Source organism: Scyliorhinus canicula, chromosome 17 (assembly GCF_902713615.1).
Source record: "Scyliorhinus canicula chromosome 17, sScyCan1.1, whole genome shotgun sequence".
Classification (NCBI taxonomy): domain Eukaryota; kingdom Metazoa; phylum Chordata; class Chondrichthyes; order Carcharhiniformes; family Scyliorhinidae; genus Scyliorhinus; species Scyliorhinus canicula.
This window is the reverse complement of record NC_052162.1, coordinates 97,948,491-97,965,422: the sequence shown is the minus strand read 5'-3', so window position 1 is coordinate 97,965,422 and position 16,932 is coordinate 97,948,491. Positions and strand designations below refer to the sequence as shown.

The 16,932-nt window shown below is 47.3% G+C and overlaps 1 pseudogene; it reads right to left on the bottom strand.

The window, feature by feature from the left end:
- Positions 1–3,192: 3,192 nt before the first annotated feature.
- On the bottom strand, positions 3,193–16,924 carry LOC119951489 (annotated as a pseudogene).
- Positions 16,925–16,932: the final 8 nt, after the last annotated feature.

Genomic DNA, 16,932 nt, shown 5'->3' with positions numbered 1-16,932 from the left:
TGTGACTCTTGTTGAAAAAAGTTAAGTTAATGACCGTGTTTGTCGCTTGTCTGACAATGTTTAGTCGAAGGAAAAGGTAACTTGTGATTGATGTTAAAACCGCTTCCTTGTCCAGAGGAGCAAATAATGAACTCTTGTCAGCTCTGCGGGTGTTGCTCTTGGTTTGGTTGTTGGGTTTAAACTAAGAACCCATGATTACCCCTCTCACCCCCAATTATCCAACAACCTCTTCACCCCCGACCTCCATCTGACCGCCTGACTACACCCGTCTCCTGTCCCCATGAGAATTCTTCCAGGCTCCCAACTAGACCCCACCATCAAACCACCACCTCCAAGTGGGTGGGTGGTGGTGGGGAGGTGTGAGTGTTGAGGGCTAGTGGGTCCAACAGCTTTCAAAACAACTGAGACCAATTTGTAGAGAACTGCAAAGTGCCTTCTAACCAGCTCATGTGCCGCCATCATGGTTTGCTATCTGCTTAGCAGGTGGGCAGGTCTGACTCTCTCTTCTACACCTTCAGAATGTCCAATTTACCTCACAAGCACGACTTTTGGGACTTGTGGGAGGAAACCGGAGCACCCGGAGGAACAATGCAGGCACGGGGAGAACATGCAGACTCCGCAGAGTCAGTGACCCAGCAACAAATCGAACCAAGGTCCCTGGTGCTGTGAAGTAGCAGTGCGGACCACTGTGCTACCATACCACCTTGAGCAAAGATTGCGGGCTGGATTCCCCGTTTCAGCGGCTAAGTGCTGATGCCAGCGGAGCAGATGTGGGGAGAGCGCTGGCCGGGGGGCAATATCTGTCGGTCATCGCCGTGTGCATGCGCGGTCACGGACCCGACCATTCTCCGGCTGTTTCGTTCATGGATGCCGTGAGTTTTACATGGCGTGGCTGCTAGTCTTTCACTGGCTACAGCATCGGTGAGGGGGTATCGCCGATTTTTTTACACATGAAATGTCACAGATCCTCTGCATTTAGCCTCATAATCGGAGAATCTGGCCCGTGGTCTTTTATGACTAAACATTTGTGTGAAACCCTCACCGATTCCGGGACGGGTGAAGGGCTAGCACCAGCACCGGGTTAAACCCCCGGCTCCTGTGCCGAAAACGGCCGGGTCCCTGGCCGCACATGTGCACAGCTGACGACTTGCAGCCATTTTGGAGAGGGCGGAGCATGGCCGACCGGGGTCAAACTGGCGCCGGCCCCGATTTCGGCAGCGGAGTAGATGCTTCGCACAATTGCCGAATACGATATCGCCGTCGGGCAACGGAGAATCCCACCCTAGGTCTAACAAAAACCTTTTAAACCAAGGTGGCAAATTTCCACCCTCTCCGAAATGGCGTCATCGCATCACGTGCCGCTGCAATGGTATTGAGGCATCATCAGTCGGCCCTCCCGTCCCCGATGGGCCAGGTTCCCGACACGAGTGGTCTCAGTCGTGAGGGAACCCGGCGTGGCGGCTACGGATAGTGTCTAGCGCCTCCACATTCGGCCGGGTTCCGTGCCGCTGGCCGGGGAACTTCTCCGAGGGCTGGATGGACTCATGGGGGCTGGTCAGGGGGAGGGTTGTGGGGTTTCAGATGGCGGGGTGGGTCTGCGCACGGCAGGGGTTATGTTGTACGGCCGCTGCAGGTCGTCACCCACACAACCCAAAAAGATGTGCTTGGTAGGTCAATTGGCCATGATAAACTGCCCCTGAATTGGAAAATAATAAGATTTGGGTAGTCTAAATTTATTTTTTAAAACAAAAAGCGTATCAGACTCCACATGTATGCCGATAACACCTTGCTCTATCTCACCACTGCCTCCTTTGACCCCTCTACTGTCTCTACAGGGCTTGCCATTCAATGGATGAGCAATAATGTCCTCCAAATAAACATTGGGAAGACCAAAGGGATGTCTTTGATCACCATTGATTGATTTCATAGGCACTGCCTGCATCACTTTCTCTAGAGGCTAATAATGACCCTGCAAATTTGGTGATTGCCCTTCAGATGATAACACATCTATCCCATCAAAACTTGTACCTAAAGCACTCATCCATGCATTAGTTAACTTTATACTCACGTTTCCAATAGAATCTCTGGCCTAACACATTCTACCTCCATAAACCCGAGCTCATCGACATCCCAACTCACACCCATCAACCCTGTACATGACTTAAAAATTGTTAACCTTGCTTTCAAATCCCTCATGGCCTTATCTCTCCAAACCTACAGCCCTCCAAAATCTTTGCATGCCTCCAATTTTGAACATTCCCAATTTTTAGTCAGTAAACCATTGTTGGCTGTGTCCGCCCTAAACCTTTTCCTGCTCTCTACTCACTTTCCTTTGATTCTCTCTTCTTGCTTTCCTTTGTTAAGATGCTAACTTAAACCCTAACTCTTGGACCAAACATTTGTTCACCTGCTCGAATACCTCCTTATGTGTCACTATGTCTTATTGGGCGCGATCCTCCAGTCTCCCTGCGCTGGGGAAGCATCTCGCCGTAGCGCAGCACGGCCAGTGAAAGCCGTGACACCCCGCTCTCGAGATTTACCCGGCAACGCAATCTCGCCAGAGAATCCTGCCCATAATGGGCGGGATCAGGTTTTAGGAAATCTGCATATTAGAGCGAAGCAGTAAGCATTATTGCAATATGCAGATCCCAAGGTACCAGAGGCTTTGGGTTTCAACCCCTTTCACTTGGGGACCTCAAGCAAGCGCTGTTTGTACTCATCTCCACCAACGGAGACCAGAAGGAATGGCACTCTTGGGGGTATCCGAGGGGATTGGAGGCCCCCAGCTGCATGCCATTTGGACTGGGTGGTGCCCTGGCAGTGCCAGCCTGGCCCTGCCATGGTGTCCAGGTGGCACTGGCAGGGGCACTGCCAAGCTGGCATTTTCTGAGCACGTGAACTGGCCGGGGCTGACATGCGGGTGTTGGGGGGTGCCCCTCCCATGTTGCCATTTAAAAATAACGTCCCGATCACTCGCTACAATGTGGAGTTCAGGCATAGCGGGGGAAAACACGTGGCTAAACTCACGCGCTCGGGGACTTTGTTCACTTTTGGGACGATCGCGGCCATTGTGGTAATAATCACTCCCGTCAAACAGTTTCAATTTTTTTTACCACATTAAAAGATGCTATATGAATGCAGGTTGCTGTTATTCTCCCTTGAACAAGGAGAAAATATCTTCCAAAGGAAATCATGATAAAGCTCAAAGCGAGATACTTTATTTGAACAGTAAAGATGACAGAGTAAAAACACACACAGATTGCCGAGGAAGAACTCTCAGTTTTCCCATCTTCTTGCAGTTTTCCTCCTCACTCTGGAGGACTCAAGAGATAAATATTATATGGTGTGCACAGCAGATTGTATTGTGTGCTAGTGATTACAGCAAACAATCGTTAAGACAGTAATTATGGTATAATAATAGATCAGGGCCGGGCTTCTCAGTTTGGAGTTGAACTGCTCCCGGCAGCGGAGAATCGGGACTGGTCTCCACTGGCACTGGGAGTCGGACTCAGGTACAAGTCTCTCCTGAACAATGCAAATATATGCACGGAGGGGAGTTTCACCAGATTCCGTCAGAATCTCGGTATCAGGCCATCATTTCCTAAGCTGGGCGCCAAGCTTGTTTTCGGGGACGTTCTACTCTGCCTGATCAAGAAACCCGACCCTGACGTCGGGGCAAGAGAGAATCCACCTCCAGGAATACAAGACGTCAAACAGGACTAGTGCATTCCTGTCCAATAAGGCAAGTGGTTCAGTCTCGGCCTCATTCTAACTTTCTGTCAGGGCTCTTTCTTCTCTTATCGAACAATATTCTACGTGCAATATGATAGATATGATGAAAGGAGTGGTTAGATTGAAGCAGCTTGCTTCCCAGGATCAAGGGGCAAGCCACGAAGACCCGAGACAAATATAATGTAAGAGTTTCAGAACAGTGATTAGGAGAAATTTCTTCACAAGGGAGCTTTGGAAGCTGTGGGAGTCACTTCCAGGGTCAGTGAATGGGGCACAAAAATCCAATAGGGACAAGTGACCCTCGTGTTGAAGCCCAAGGCCAGCCTCAGTCAAATCATTAGCTCCAAATGTTAATTCAGTCATCCAAGCGGAGAGGTGCTCGGGATCATGGAGCAGCAGGAACAGTAAATTTAATCTAAATGCAAGCAAATATCAATAGTAGACAATCTTCATCTATTTCTATTTAATGAAGTTTAATAATAATTAGATTCCAGGAAATTGGACTAGGCCCAGAATAGAACATGAGTTTGGACTTCTGACCTGATCAAGTTAATATGACGTATTCAAGATCAAAACATGACTAAATTCTTTCCAAAATACATTGATTGGTGCAGGAATAGTTCAATCTCTGCTCAGCGCAGCTGGACCAGCCGTTGTTGAGTTTCCAAGCGGTCGTTCAGTGAATCATTCAGTAACTTGTAGGTAAAAGCGAAGGACGACACAGCCCCAAAGATAGAGACGGCCATTGGACTGAAGCCGTGTTTGATCCCTGTTATTGTACAGCTGGCGATGGTGATTCCCAACAGCACGTTGGTAACTGCTGGTGATATCCTCCTTGGCAATCGGCGATTCATTTCCGCTTTCAGAAATGAACTGGGATTAGTGACTTTGTCGGCCACATTTTGCACAAACCTGTCGCTGAGTCCCAGCTGTTTCCTGAGGTATATCCACCCAGCAAATGTGATCATAATTGTGGTAAAGGAAGACAACACTGGTACTGCACTGGCACAGGCTTGACACTGGAACAAACACTGGCACTGCACCCACTGCTCCGAGAGAATGGTCAATAACCAGACTCTCTTTTTCAATGTGCTTCTTTTGGCTTCTGTCATTTCCAGCATCATCTTTGGGATTGTGAGAGAGAAAACATTGATTTAATGTTCGGAGGATCCCTGGCGAGGGTGGACTTTATTTCAGGAAGTCATATTCCTCCCGCTCAAAACTGGAGATCAGAAAAATTTCTGGAGGTGTCACCCCCACCACTTTGGAAGTTACTGATACCGTCCCCTGCGAATTGAGCTCCAGCCTTCATTAAGGCCAGCACCTTGCATCTTCAGTGAGCGAGCATCATGTCTATTTTGGATCGGATATAGTAGAACTCTTTACGCCTGTTCCTGAATCTTTTTGGCAATTACTGCATCGTTCTCTCTGAATCGGGCCCTGGGACACAATGATGAAAAAGTCAAACTTTCAAACTTCACCTGCTTCAGGTAATTATTTAGTTCAAAACCAAAGGAATTTGTTCCTGGAAGATCCAGAGTTGGACATTAGGCAGAGCTCGATAAGGATACCTGGTCGGCTCCATCCAGGTTCTTCATTCCCAGTTGGAGCAGCTCCTTGATCATCGCCCTGAAGTCTCTCATGGCGTGTGATGAAGGTGGATTTCCCTGAACCCACATCACCCATCACTGCAATGTTAAGCTGCACATTGTCTAAATGGTCTGACTTACTCTTCATCTGAAGAATCACTGATTCTAATTCAGTCTTACATGTATATTGTAGCTTTGCTCTTTCCTGAGCAGTGAAGAACTTGGCAAGAGTAGACTGGTCCATTTGAATTCTGAAATGAACATAAGTATATAAATGTTAGACACGGGGCGGGATTTTCTAGCCCTTCCCACCAGTGGGATCTTCCACTCCTGCCAAAGAGGCTCCCCCACCGCGGCAGGCAGTTACGCCAGTGGCAAAACGGATGAGCCATACAAAATGCCATAGATGTCAGCGAGATCGGAAGGTTCCACCAGCGTCCAATGGCGAGCCACCTCCACAGCCAGAAAGTGCGCCGTGGGGGGGCCGGAAAATCCCGTCCTCACATTCAGGAATACTTAATAAGTCTCAGAACTTTATTGCAGGTGTTACCTGGCATCGTGTTACTCTATCGAGCAAAGTTTAACAAAAATGGCATTTTGAAGGAAGACCTAAAGCGTTATTTCTCAATCCACTGATGCTGAGCTTTCCAGCATTTTCTGTTTTTGTTCCTATTTCCAGGATCCGCTGTAATTGGGTTTTGTATTGACACAAATGTAGAATTGTGTCAGCAGTTGGGCAAGGCTTTTGATGAAGTCCCACATAATGAAATGAATGGAAATGAAAATCGCTTATTGTCACGAGTAGGCTTCAAATGAAGATACTGTGAAAAGCCCCTAGTCGCCACATTCCGGCGCCTGTTCAGGGAGGCTGTTACGGGAATCGAACAGTGCTGCTGACCTGCTTTGTCTGCTTTCAAAGCCAGCGAATTAGCCCTGTGCTAAACAGCCCCTAGTAAGAGAACATAAGAGTTACTGTACAAAACTAAAGCACATGGGATTGGGGTTAATATATTGGCATGGATGGATTCAGAATTGGTTAGCAGACAGGAGACAGTGAGTAAGAATAAATGGGTCTTTTTTGAAGTGGCAGGCGGTGACTAGTGGGGTCCCCACAAGGAACAACGCTTGGGCCCCAGCTACTCATAATATCTATATCAATGATTTGGATGAGGGAACCAAATTTAATGTTCCCTAGTTTGCTGACAACATGAAACCTGGTGGGAGTGTGAGTAGTATGTCAACAGGCTTCAAGGTGATTTAGTTGAGCGAGTGGACAAATACATGGCAGATGCAGTATAACATGGGTACGTTTGAAGTTCTCCACTTCAGATGGAGAAACAGAATGGAGAGTATTATTTAAATGGAGATAGATTGGGAAATGTTGACGTACAAAGGGACCTGGGTGTCCCAGTACACCAGTCAGTAAAAGCAAACGTGCAGGTACCCCAAGCAGTTAGCGAGGCAAATAGTATGTTGGCCTTCATTGAAAGAGGACTTGATAACAGGAGCAAAGAGGATACAACTGCAGTTGTACAGGGCCTTGGTGAGACCACACCTGGATTACTGTGCACAGTTTTGGTCTCCTTATCTCAGAAAGGATAGATAGACTGATCATAGAGGAAGTGCAGCAAAGGTTCACCAGATGGATTCCTAGGATGGCAGGATTGTCGTATGAGGAGAGATTGGGTCAACTTCGCCCGTATTCACTCAAATTTGGAAGAACAAGAGGGGCGTTAATTGAAACATATGAAATTTGACCGGGCTGGACAGATTGGATGCAGGGATGATGTTTCCTCTGTCTGGGCAGGGGGGTCTAGAACAAGGGGTCGCAGTCTCAGGATACAGGGTAGAACAGAGATGAGGAGAAACCTCTTCACTCAGATGGGTGAACTTGTTGCATTCTCCATCACAGAAGGCTATGGAGTTCCAAGTCACTGGAATATACCTAAGAAATAATAGCTCGATTTCTAGGACTCGAAAGGTATCTCAGGGCAAAGGGAGAGAAAGGGAGTATGGGTTTGTGATAGAGATCAGCCGCGATCACAGAGGAACCGCTTTGAAGGGCCAAATAGAACATAAAACATACAGTGCAGAAGGAGGACATTCGGCCCATCAAGTCTGCACCGACCCATTTTAGCCCTCACGTCCACCCTATCCCCGTAACCCAATAACCCCTCCAACCTTTTTGGTCACCAAGGGTAATTTATCATGGCCAATCCACCTAACCTGTACATCTTTGGACTGTGGGAGGAAACCGGAGCACCCGGAGGAAATCCACACAGACACGAGGAGAACGTGCAGACTCCGCACCAGACAGTGACCCAGCGGGGAATTGAACTTGTGACCCTGCGACTGTGAAGCCACCGTGCGAGCCACCTGTGTTACCGTGCTGCCTTTGATCTAACTCCTGCTCGGTTGTATATGTTTCCAGTTTTTCAGGCTGTTGGAAAACATATTTGGGTTTCCACTTTTCCTGCTACTCAGTTTGGTTCCCGTGTTAAACTCACTCGGGTTAAAGTTAGTCCACCCACAACAAGCGTTCAGTGTTCGTTAAGATCCAATCATGACACACCCAACTCAGAATGGGATAATTCCACAGCCTGAAAGTTATTTCTCAGTCATCTCTTGAGAGGAAACTGTGCCTCAAGCTTACTCAGGAATAACCATCATCTATGTTCAGGACAAATGGGGTAACCGGTCTCATCATCTTAGACCAGGGAAGGTCTTGGCAGAATATCACACACGCACACAATGGATGTACTCTCCAAAATGAAGTTTGGGGATCCACTTACTCAAAATAAACATCCAGGGAATTGGAAAGTTTTTCAATCAAATCTGGAGTCAGACAGGGCTGTCCTCTAAAAACTTTAGCATGTTTAAAAGGCCTTATTGCAAAGTCCAGCAGGAGAATGCAGATGTAATTGTGGATGACAATCCCAGGCATGAGAGGCATTCAGATCAAAGCCTCCATTATATGGAAGATGTCACTGTCCTGCTCAGACCCACTGTCAGTGCACAGACTGATGAGCATCCTGTGACCAGTTCAAACCGCCTCATGAGCCAAGGTAACTCATAGCAACGGCGAGGCCTTATTCTCTGGAAACAGGAATAACTGATCCTGAACTCTCACTGTTGATTCAGACTACCTTGAAGGTGCAGGAGATAAGTTTATAGGGGTTGGAATGTATGCCGAAAACCGGACGAATGTGTTGCCAAGGTGAAACAGAAACAAAGCAAGCTCTCTCTCCATCGCAGGTAAGAACTTGGTCATCAGGAACAAGGCACTCTCAGTGTTGCTCTGGTCTGGCTCATACTCAACTCTTCCACCGCGACAGTTACCAGCTACAGATAGAACCTCAGCATGTGATAGGGAAGAGACTATCACCCTCCTCCTGGAATGTGCTTTTGCAAAAAACATTGTGGAGAGAGATGAAATGGTTCCTGCTTTATCTGGAGAAATAATATGCAAAAATACAGTCAACAAATCTCTAGATAAAAGGGAAAAAAATCTCCCCAACATCACCCTGATCCTGATGGCCACTGCTGTGTGCGGCTGCGTCAGGCTGTGAGTGCACCCTAGGTATGCAAACAGCAAGTGTCGCTACATGCTGAGGTTCTATCTGCAGCTGGTATTGTGAAGGATGGGTCTGACCACATTGTCACCCATGGACCATGTTGCATCACCTGTCCTTTGTGGGAATATTTATGCAGAAAACGCCTTTGACACAAATTCATCTGGCATTGTTCCATGCGTAACACCCTCACGATGTATGTTGTCCGATGGTTCCCTAAGCAGATTATCAAAGGTATTTGGCAGTAGACCTCATTCGCGCGACTTTCAAATAAGCACCAAGATGTATCTTAGCTGGTGATTAGAGGGTTACTTACCATCAGGTCCTTTCTACGCGCCTCCACTTGCTGCTCTCAAAGAGGCTGTGATGGGGAAGAGACTACCATCCTCCTCCTGGACTGTACCTTTGCAAAAATACATTGTGGAGAGAGATGCAATGGCTTTTGTCGAGGGTCACCCTGAGCATCTCCATGACACAGGACTTTGTGCTTTCCAGATTGTACTCAGGGATGCACACCAAGACAAACATCAAATGATGTTGGGGGAAAATTTCCAAAAAGCATCAGATCAGGTGCCACATAAAAGTTTAATATGCAAGACAAAGGCTCATGGAGTCAAGGGTAATATATTGTCATGGATAGAGGTTTGGGTAAAGGACGAGAAGCATAAAGTGGAAAAGAGCAAGGTTTTCTTTCATTGGTTGGCAGTGAATAGGGGCCGGTTTAGCTCAGTTGGCTGGACAGCTGGTTCATGATGCCGAGCAAGGCCAGCAGAGTGGGTTTAAATCCCGTACCAGCTGAGGTTATTCATGAAGGCCCTGCCTTCTCATCCTTGACCCTCGCCTGAGGTGTGGTGATCCTCGGGTTAAATCACCACCAGTCAGCTCTCCCTCTCAAAGGCCATATCTGACTATGGTGACTTTGCCTTTTATTGCAGTGCTGGGGGCCTCAGCTTTTTACAATCTTTATTAATGACTTAGATGAAGAGACAATGAGTCATGTATTTATGTTTGCTGTTTAGCTCACTGGGCTAAATCGCTGGCTTTGAAAGCAGACCAAGGCAAGCCAGCAGCACGGTTCGATTCCCGTAACAGCCTCCCCGAACAGGCGCTGGAATGTGGCGACTAGGGGCTTTTCACAGTAACTTCATTTGAAGCCTACTCGTGACAATAAGCGATTTCATTCATTTCATTTTCATGATGTAGGCTAGATGGGAAGGTAAACTGTGAGAACACAGAGAGATAACATGTGGCTCTCTGCGGCCATTTCATATACTGTTACTTTTCTTTATTATCTATCAAAGCACTCAATCTATCAAAGTATTCAAAGCAAGTCAGAAAGAACATGATTTTAAAAAAAATGTCCTTTGGTTAAGTTGAAATTAGTGAAATGATGCAGTAAATAATTGCTATTGTAAAGACTTGACAGAGTGCTTTCAGAAACTGGAGAGCTAGCAGAATTGTTCAAATACATACATTCCCTTCCAATTTTGATAAGTTACAGAATATCATATTCTGCCAAGATCTGGCTCAAGAATAAGGCTCCATGCTCAAAGCAAGTGGAATTAGTAAGTAACAAAACAATTAACTTCTTCAAACTGTTTTTAGCAAACCGATGTATTAATTAAAGATGATTGTATTAATTGGCTACGGGTTAGCAACTGATAATTGAATCAGTGGTGTGCCTTAAGTTACAATTAATGAATCAATAATGGTTATATTAGAAAGATTGAGTTATATGTTCGATAAAAATTTAGAATCTTATTGATTGTTGTGATAACCCACATGAGGACATTGGGATTTGTCAAGTATGGGCTCCCATGTAGTGGGTGGAAGCACACCCAGCTGGGACACATCAGCAGACCATTAAATAATGTTTCCAGACCAGGAGTCCGGGCTGGGGCATTTGTGTTGTACGGCTTAACTTTTGAATTTAAAATAAATTAGTTTGGCCTTCTTCTTTGTCTCTTAGACTCACTACAATGGCGCCGAGAATCAAGTATGGATTCTGGACAGCCTCCTTGAAGCTCCAGTGGGGCATCAATACCAAGTCTTATTTAAAGGGGGTTCTGGCTTTTACTTGGACCTTGTTATTAAATTGGAACAGTAAAAGGGGAATTCATTAAGGGTTATACATAGATTACTGTAGCTGTGTGAGGTAATTATGTTTGTAGTTGATAAAAATTCTTACTGCATGCATTTATAAAAATGTTAACTAAATTCCTGGAATAAAGCTTTATTTTTGATTAAAAGCACCAAGATTTCTGTTGAATAACAACTGAAAGGCAGACTGTTGTGCTCATTGTAACCAAAATCAATAAACAGTTATAGGTCAGGTGAACTCCACAATATATTTTGGTGTTTTCTAAACTCTGGTGAAGAAAATGCCAGTGTTCGGGAAGCTCGCGCCGCATGATGAGGGCATAAATGATCACCTCCAGTATGCTGAATGTGGTTTTTTTATGCCAACGGCATAGACGGTGACAGCTGACACCAGGTAATGCTTCTGAATACTTGTGGATCCCTGACATTCGGCATCATTAAGTGCCTGACATGCCCTGCATCAGCGACACAAAACCTTTGACGATCTGGTACAGTTAGTGGCAAACCACTCCGACCCAAGACCATCAATTCTCCAGGGTTACAGATTTGACACAGTTGGAAGGAGCCCTAGAGAATCCATGGCGGAATTCCTGACCGGGCTCAGCAAACTGGTGGAGCACTGCAAGTTTGGCCCATCCCTACTTGAGATGCTATCAGATCAGTTGTTAGGTGGAATAGATACTGTTGCGACGCAGAAAAAACTGCTTTCAGAAACCACTCGAGACCTTAAACAAGTCATCGACCTGAAGCTGGCCCTGGAAAATGCCAAGGGGACCAAGAACGTGGGCAGCACAGTAGCATTGTGGATAGCACAATTGCTTCACAGCTCCAGGGTCCCAGGTTCGATTCCAGCTTGGGTCACTGTCTGTGCGGAGTCTGCACATCCTCCCCATGTGTGCGTGGGTTTCCTCCGGGTGCTTCGGTTTCCTCCCACAGTCCAAAGATGTGCAGGTTAGGTGGATTGGCCATGATAAATAGCCCTTAGTGTCCAAAATTGCCCTTAGTGTTGGGTGTGGTTACTGGGTTATGGGGATAGGGTGGAGGTGTTAACCTTGGGTAGGGTGCTCTTCCCAAGAGCCGGTGCAGACTCGATGGGCCGAATGGCCTCCTTCTGCACTGTAGATTCTATGATTTCTATGAAATTCTATGGATCAATGCACAGGAGAACCTCCAGGCAGAATGACCAGTTTCCTCACCAAAGGCAACCATGTGCCCCACCCGACCGCCTGTTTACCATTCGGCCATGGCATTTCACGGTCAAAACTTCCGATAGCCCCAGAAATTCTAGGGAAGCCTCCCCGGAGGACTAGAAGTGTCCAGTGCAAGGCTGCTGTAGTGTTGTAGACGTAAGGACTTGACCCAGGCAAGGCTGCCAGAATCGACAGTATGTGTGCCACCAAAGTTACCTCAGCTCTGGGTCTTACAGCCCGAACAGGACAAAATGATGTAATTATACTTTACCAGCACCCTAATGTTGCGCCTATCAAAATTAAACGCCTAGTCGACTTCCTGGAAATGGAAGTGGACACAGGAGCCATCATTGGGGAGCTGACTTTAAGGTGTCTCTGAAAGTTCCCCTGGGCCTGCGAGACACCAGGGCCAGGTTGGCCATGTATCCAAGGGAAGCTCTGAGGATCGTAGGAACTAGCGTGACCCTGGATAACCGCGGGCAGCAGATGGTCCGACACCACAATAGTCGTACAAGGATCAGGGCCCAGTTTTCTGAACAGAGACTGGTCCCAAAGAATTAGCCTGGACTGGCAACAAATTTTAAAATTGGGAATCTATACGAGGTCAGCAGGAAATATCCTGAGATATTCCAGGAAGGCTTCGGAGGAGCAAGGGCGAAGATCCACACATTCCCGACGTCCTACCCAAGTACTTTGGGTATGGCCAGTCCCATAAATCGTGCACGCCAAGGTGGAGTCCAAACTCGAGCAGTTAGAGAGCCTTGGGTTCATTCGCCCAGTGCAGTTTGCAGAGTGGCCACAGCAGCAGTCCTAGTCGTCAATGCCGAAAAGGTGGTTCGCCTTTGCATCGAGTACAAACTAACCATTAACAAAGCTTCCCACCTCGAGCGATACTGAGAACCATGATGCTAATCCGGCAGGGGGCCATGCTTTTACCAAGGCTTGAGATAAGCCATGTGTACCTCCAGCTAGAGTTCAATACGGCATCCAGAAATTATAGAATTTACAGTGCAGAAGGAGGCCATTCGGCCCATCGAGTCTGCACTGTCTCTTGGAAAGAGCATTCTACCCAAGGTCAACACCTCCACCCTATCCCCATAACCCAGTAACCCCACCCAACACTAAGGGTAATTTTGGACACTAAGGGCAATTTAGCATGGCCAATCCACCTAACCTGCACATCTTTGGACTGCAGGAGGAAACCGGAGCACCCGGAGGAAACCCACGCACACACGGGGAGGATGTGCAGACTCCGCACAGACAGTGACCCAAGCCAGAATCGAACCAAGGACCCTGGAGCTGTGAAGCGATTGTGCTATCCACAATGCTACCGTGCTGCCTGTTATTTATAGAATAGAACAGTACAGCACAGAACAGGCCCTTCGGCCCTCGATGTTGTGCCGAGCAATGATCACCCGACTCAAACCCACGTATCCACCCTATACCCGTAACCCAACAACTCCCCCCCCTTAACCTTACTATTAGGACACTACGGGCAATTTATCATGGCCAATCCACCTAACCCGCACATCTTTGGATTGTGGGAGGAAACCAGAGCACCCGGAGGAAACCCACGCACACACGGGGAGGACGTGCAAACTCCACACAGACAGTGACCCAGCCGGGAATCGAACCTGGGACCCTGGAGCTGTGAAGCATTTATGCTAACCACCATGCTACCGTGCTGCCCCTTATGTAAGCATCAATATCCATACGGGCATGTATGAACACACTCACCTATCTTTTGGAGTCTCAATATACATAATTTTTCAGGTTGTAATGGAAAATATCCTCCAAGGGTTGCCTAAGGTGGCAGAGGGTGAAGTGCTGGAAGGTACCACAGACGATGTGTTGATCAAAGGAGCGCCATAAATCTGTCCAGGGACATGCAGGTTAGGTTATGGCAATAGTGCTGGGGTTTGGGAGGGGGGGGGGGGGGGGGGAGAAACGGACGGACGGACGACGTATTCCTGGCTTGGGTGCTCTTTTGGAGAATCGGTGCAGACTTGATGGGCCAAAGGCCCTCCTTCTGCACTGTTACAATTCTAGGATTCTATAAATCTGGAGGAGGTCCTGAGATGATTCTCTGAATTCCATGGACTGGATTCCAGTCCATCACACAAACCTGCCTCCCATCCATTGATTCCATCTACACCTCCCGCTGCCGGGGGAAAGCGGGCAGCATAATCAAGGATCCCTCCCACCCGGCTTACTCACTTTTCCAACTTCTTCCATCAGGCAGGAGATTCAGAAGTCTGAGAACATGCACGAACAGACTCAAAAACAGCTTCTTCCCCACTGTCACCAGACTCCTAAATGACCCTCTTATTGACTGACCTCATTAACACTACACCCTGTATGCTTCAACCGATGCCAATGCTTATGTCGTTACATTGTATATCTTGTGTTGCCCTATTATGCATTTTCTTGAATTGTGTTTAATTCCCTTTTCTTCCATGTACTGAATGATCGGTTGAGCTGCTTGCAGAAAAATACTTTTCACTGTACCTCGGTACACGTGACAATAAACAAATCCAATCCAATGCCGGTGTCTGTCTCAAGCGGGAAAAGTGCTTGTTCAAAGTAGGTGAAGTAACCTACCTTGGGTACTGGGTTGAATTAGACAGCCTGCACCCTGGAGAGGACAAAGTGAAGGCCATCAACGAAGCACCCACTCTGCGAAACATGACCCAAATTAAGCTGGAGGCCTTATAAATAATTGTCTGTGTTACTGGCACCCTTACACACACTGTTGAAGAAGCACCAGACGTGATTGTGGCAGGCGTCACAAGACGAGCATTCACAAAAGTAAAGCAACAACTACAATTACCCAACATCCTGATGCACGATGACCCCACAAGAGAGCTGGGACTTTTGTGCGATGCCTTGCCATACGGAGTTCGGGCAGTCCTTTCCCACTGTTGCGACAATGGCACTGAGTGACCCATAGCGTACCCATAATCAAATCTTAGCAGGTACAGAAAGGCGGTATGCCCAAATCAAAAAAGGAGGGACTGGCTGTGATGTGGGAGCAAAGACATTTCACCCGCTGTCTACAGCCGGCACTTTATGATCATCGCAGACCATAAGCCCATGCTGGGCCTTTTTAAAGAGGACAAAGTGATTTCCTCCCATTGCCGTGGCTCGGATTCAGTAATGGGCATTATTGTTGGAGGCCTATGATTACTCCTTCAAGCACACCCCCCCCCCCCCCAGCACACACATTGCCAATGCTGGTGCCCGGAGCCACCACCTGTTGAAACCGGATTGGAGGGATTTAAACATGGCAGTCCTGGGAAAGATGGGCATGGGAGGAACTAACACATTCAAGCACTTTGGAGAGAGCAGGGAATTTGGACCTGGGGCAATAATTTGCAAGGACCAAGGGGTCCTGGGTGTTTTTTTGAAGTGAGAGTAGATGTGACAGCTGAGGAGGAGACAGCAGTTAACAACTAATATCAGCTAATATTAGGGCCATTGAGCCCTTCGGCCCATCCTGTCTGCGCCAGTCAAAAACCCACCTAACTATTCTAATCCCAATTTCTAGCACTTCACCCTTTGCGTTGTAGGACTTGGAATCGCAAGTGCACATCTAAATTCTACTTCAATGTTGAGGGTCTCTGCCTCCACTACCCTTTCACACAGCACGTTCCAGACTTCCACCACCCTCTGGGTAAAAACGTTTTTACTCACATCCCGTCTCAACCTCCTGCCCCATGTAATTGATCCCTCCACCAAGGGGAAACATTTCTTCCTATCTACTCCTCACAATTTTATACATCGCAATCATGCCCCCCTCACATGGTAGTTCAGTGCAGCACGGTAGCACACGTGGCTAGCACTACATCTTCACAGCGCCAGGGTCCCAGGTTCGATTCCCTGCTGGGTCACTGTCTGTGCGGAGTCTGCACGTTCTCCCCGCGTCTGCGTGGGTTTCCTCCGGGTGCTCCGGTTTCCTCCCACAGTCCAAAGATGTGCAGGTTAGATGGATTGGCCATGATAAATTGCCCTTAGTGCCCAAAAAGGTTGGGACGGGTTATTGGGTTACGGGAATAGGATGGAAGTGAGGGCAGACTCAATGGGCCGAATGGCCTCCCTCTGCACTGTATGTTCTATGTTCACAGTTTCCTTCCTCTCCTCCAAGGAAACAACCCCGGTCTATCCAATCTCTCTTCATAACTAAAACTCTTGAGCCCAGGTAATATCCTGGTAAATCTCCTCTGCTATCACGTCCCTCCTAAAACGTGGATTCCAGAACTGCACACAGTTAGCTGTGGCCTAATCAACATTTTATACAGCATTATAACACCAATAATGTATTGGAGCCTCTAAAGGAAGTTAGACCATCAGAATTGTGTCGAGGCAGCAAGGGGCGTGTCTCAGACACAATACGAGGGAAAACAGGCGAGAAATAAGTAAAAATGCCACAATTAAACGTTCACCCACCGTGTACAATTTCAGAGCCTGCACTTAGAGCTCTGGGATTTAGGATTGCGAGGACACCAGTTTTAAATAAGTTAAACAGTACAAAGAGAAACTGAGATCTGTAACTGTCCTCACCATGGATCCGGGGTTGGGGATACTTACATTGGACAGTTCCTCTGTTGTTTCTCTTCAAATTCTGGACGTATTTGAAGCACAAACGCCTAAAATTAGGATGTTCTTGTGAGGGCTCGACAGTTGCAAAATGCACAAACGAAACTGCAACTGGAAAAACTCTCAAGGGGAAAAGGGGAGGAGTTTTATTCT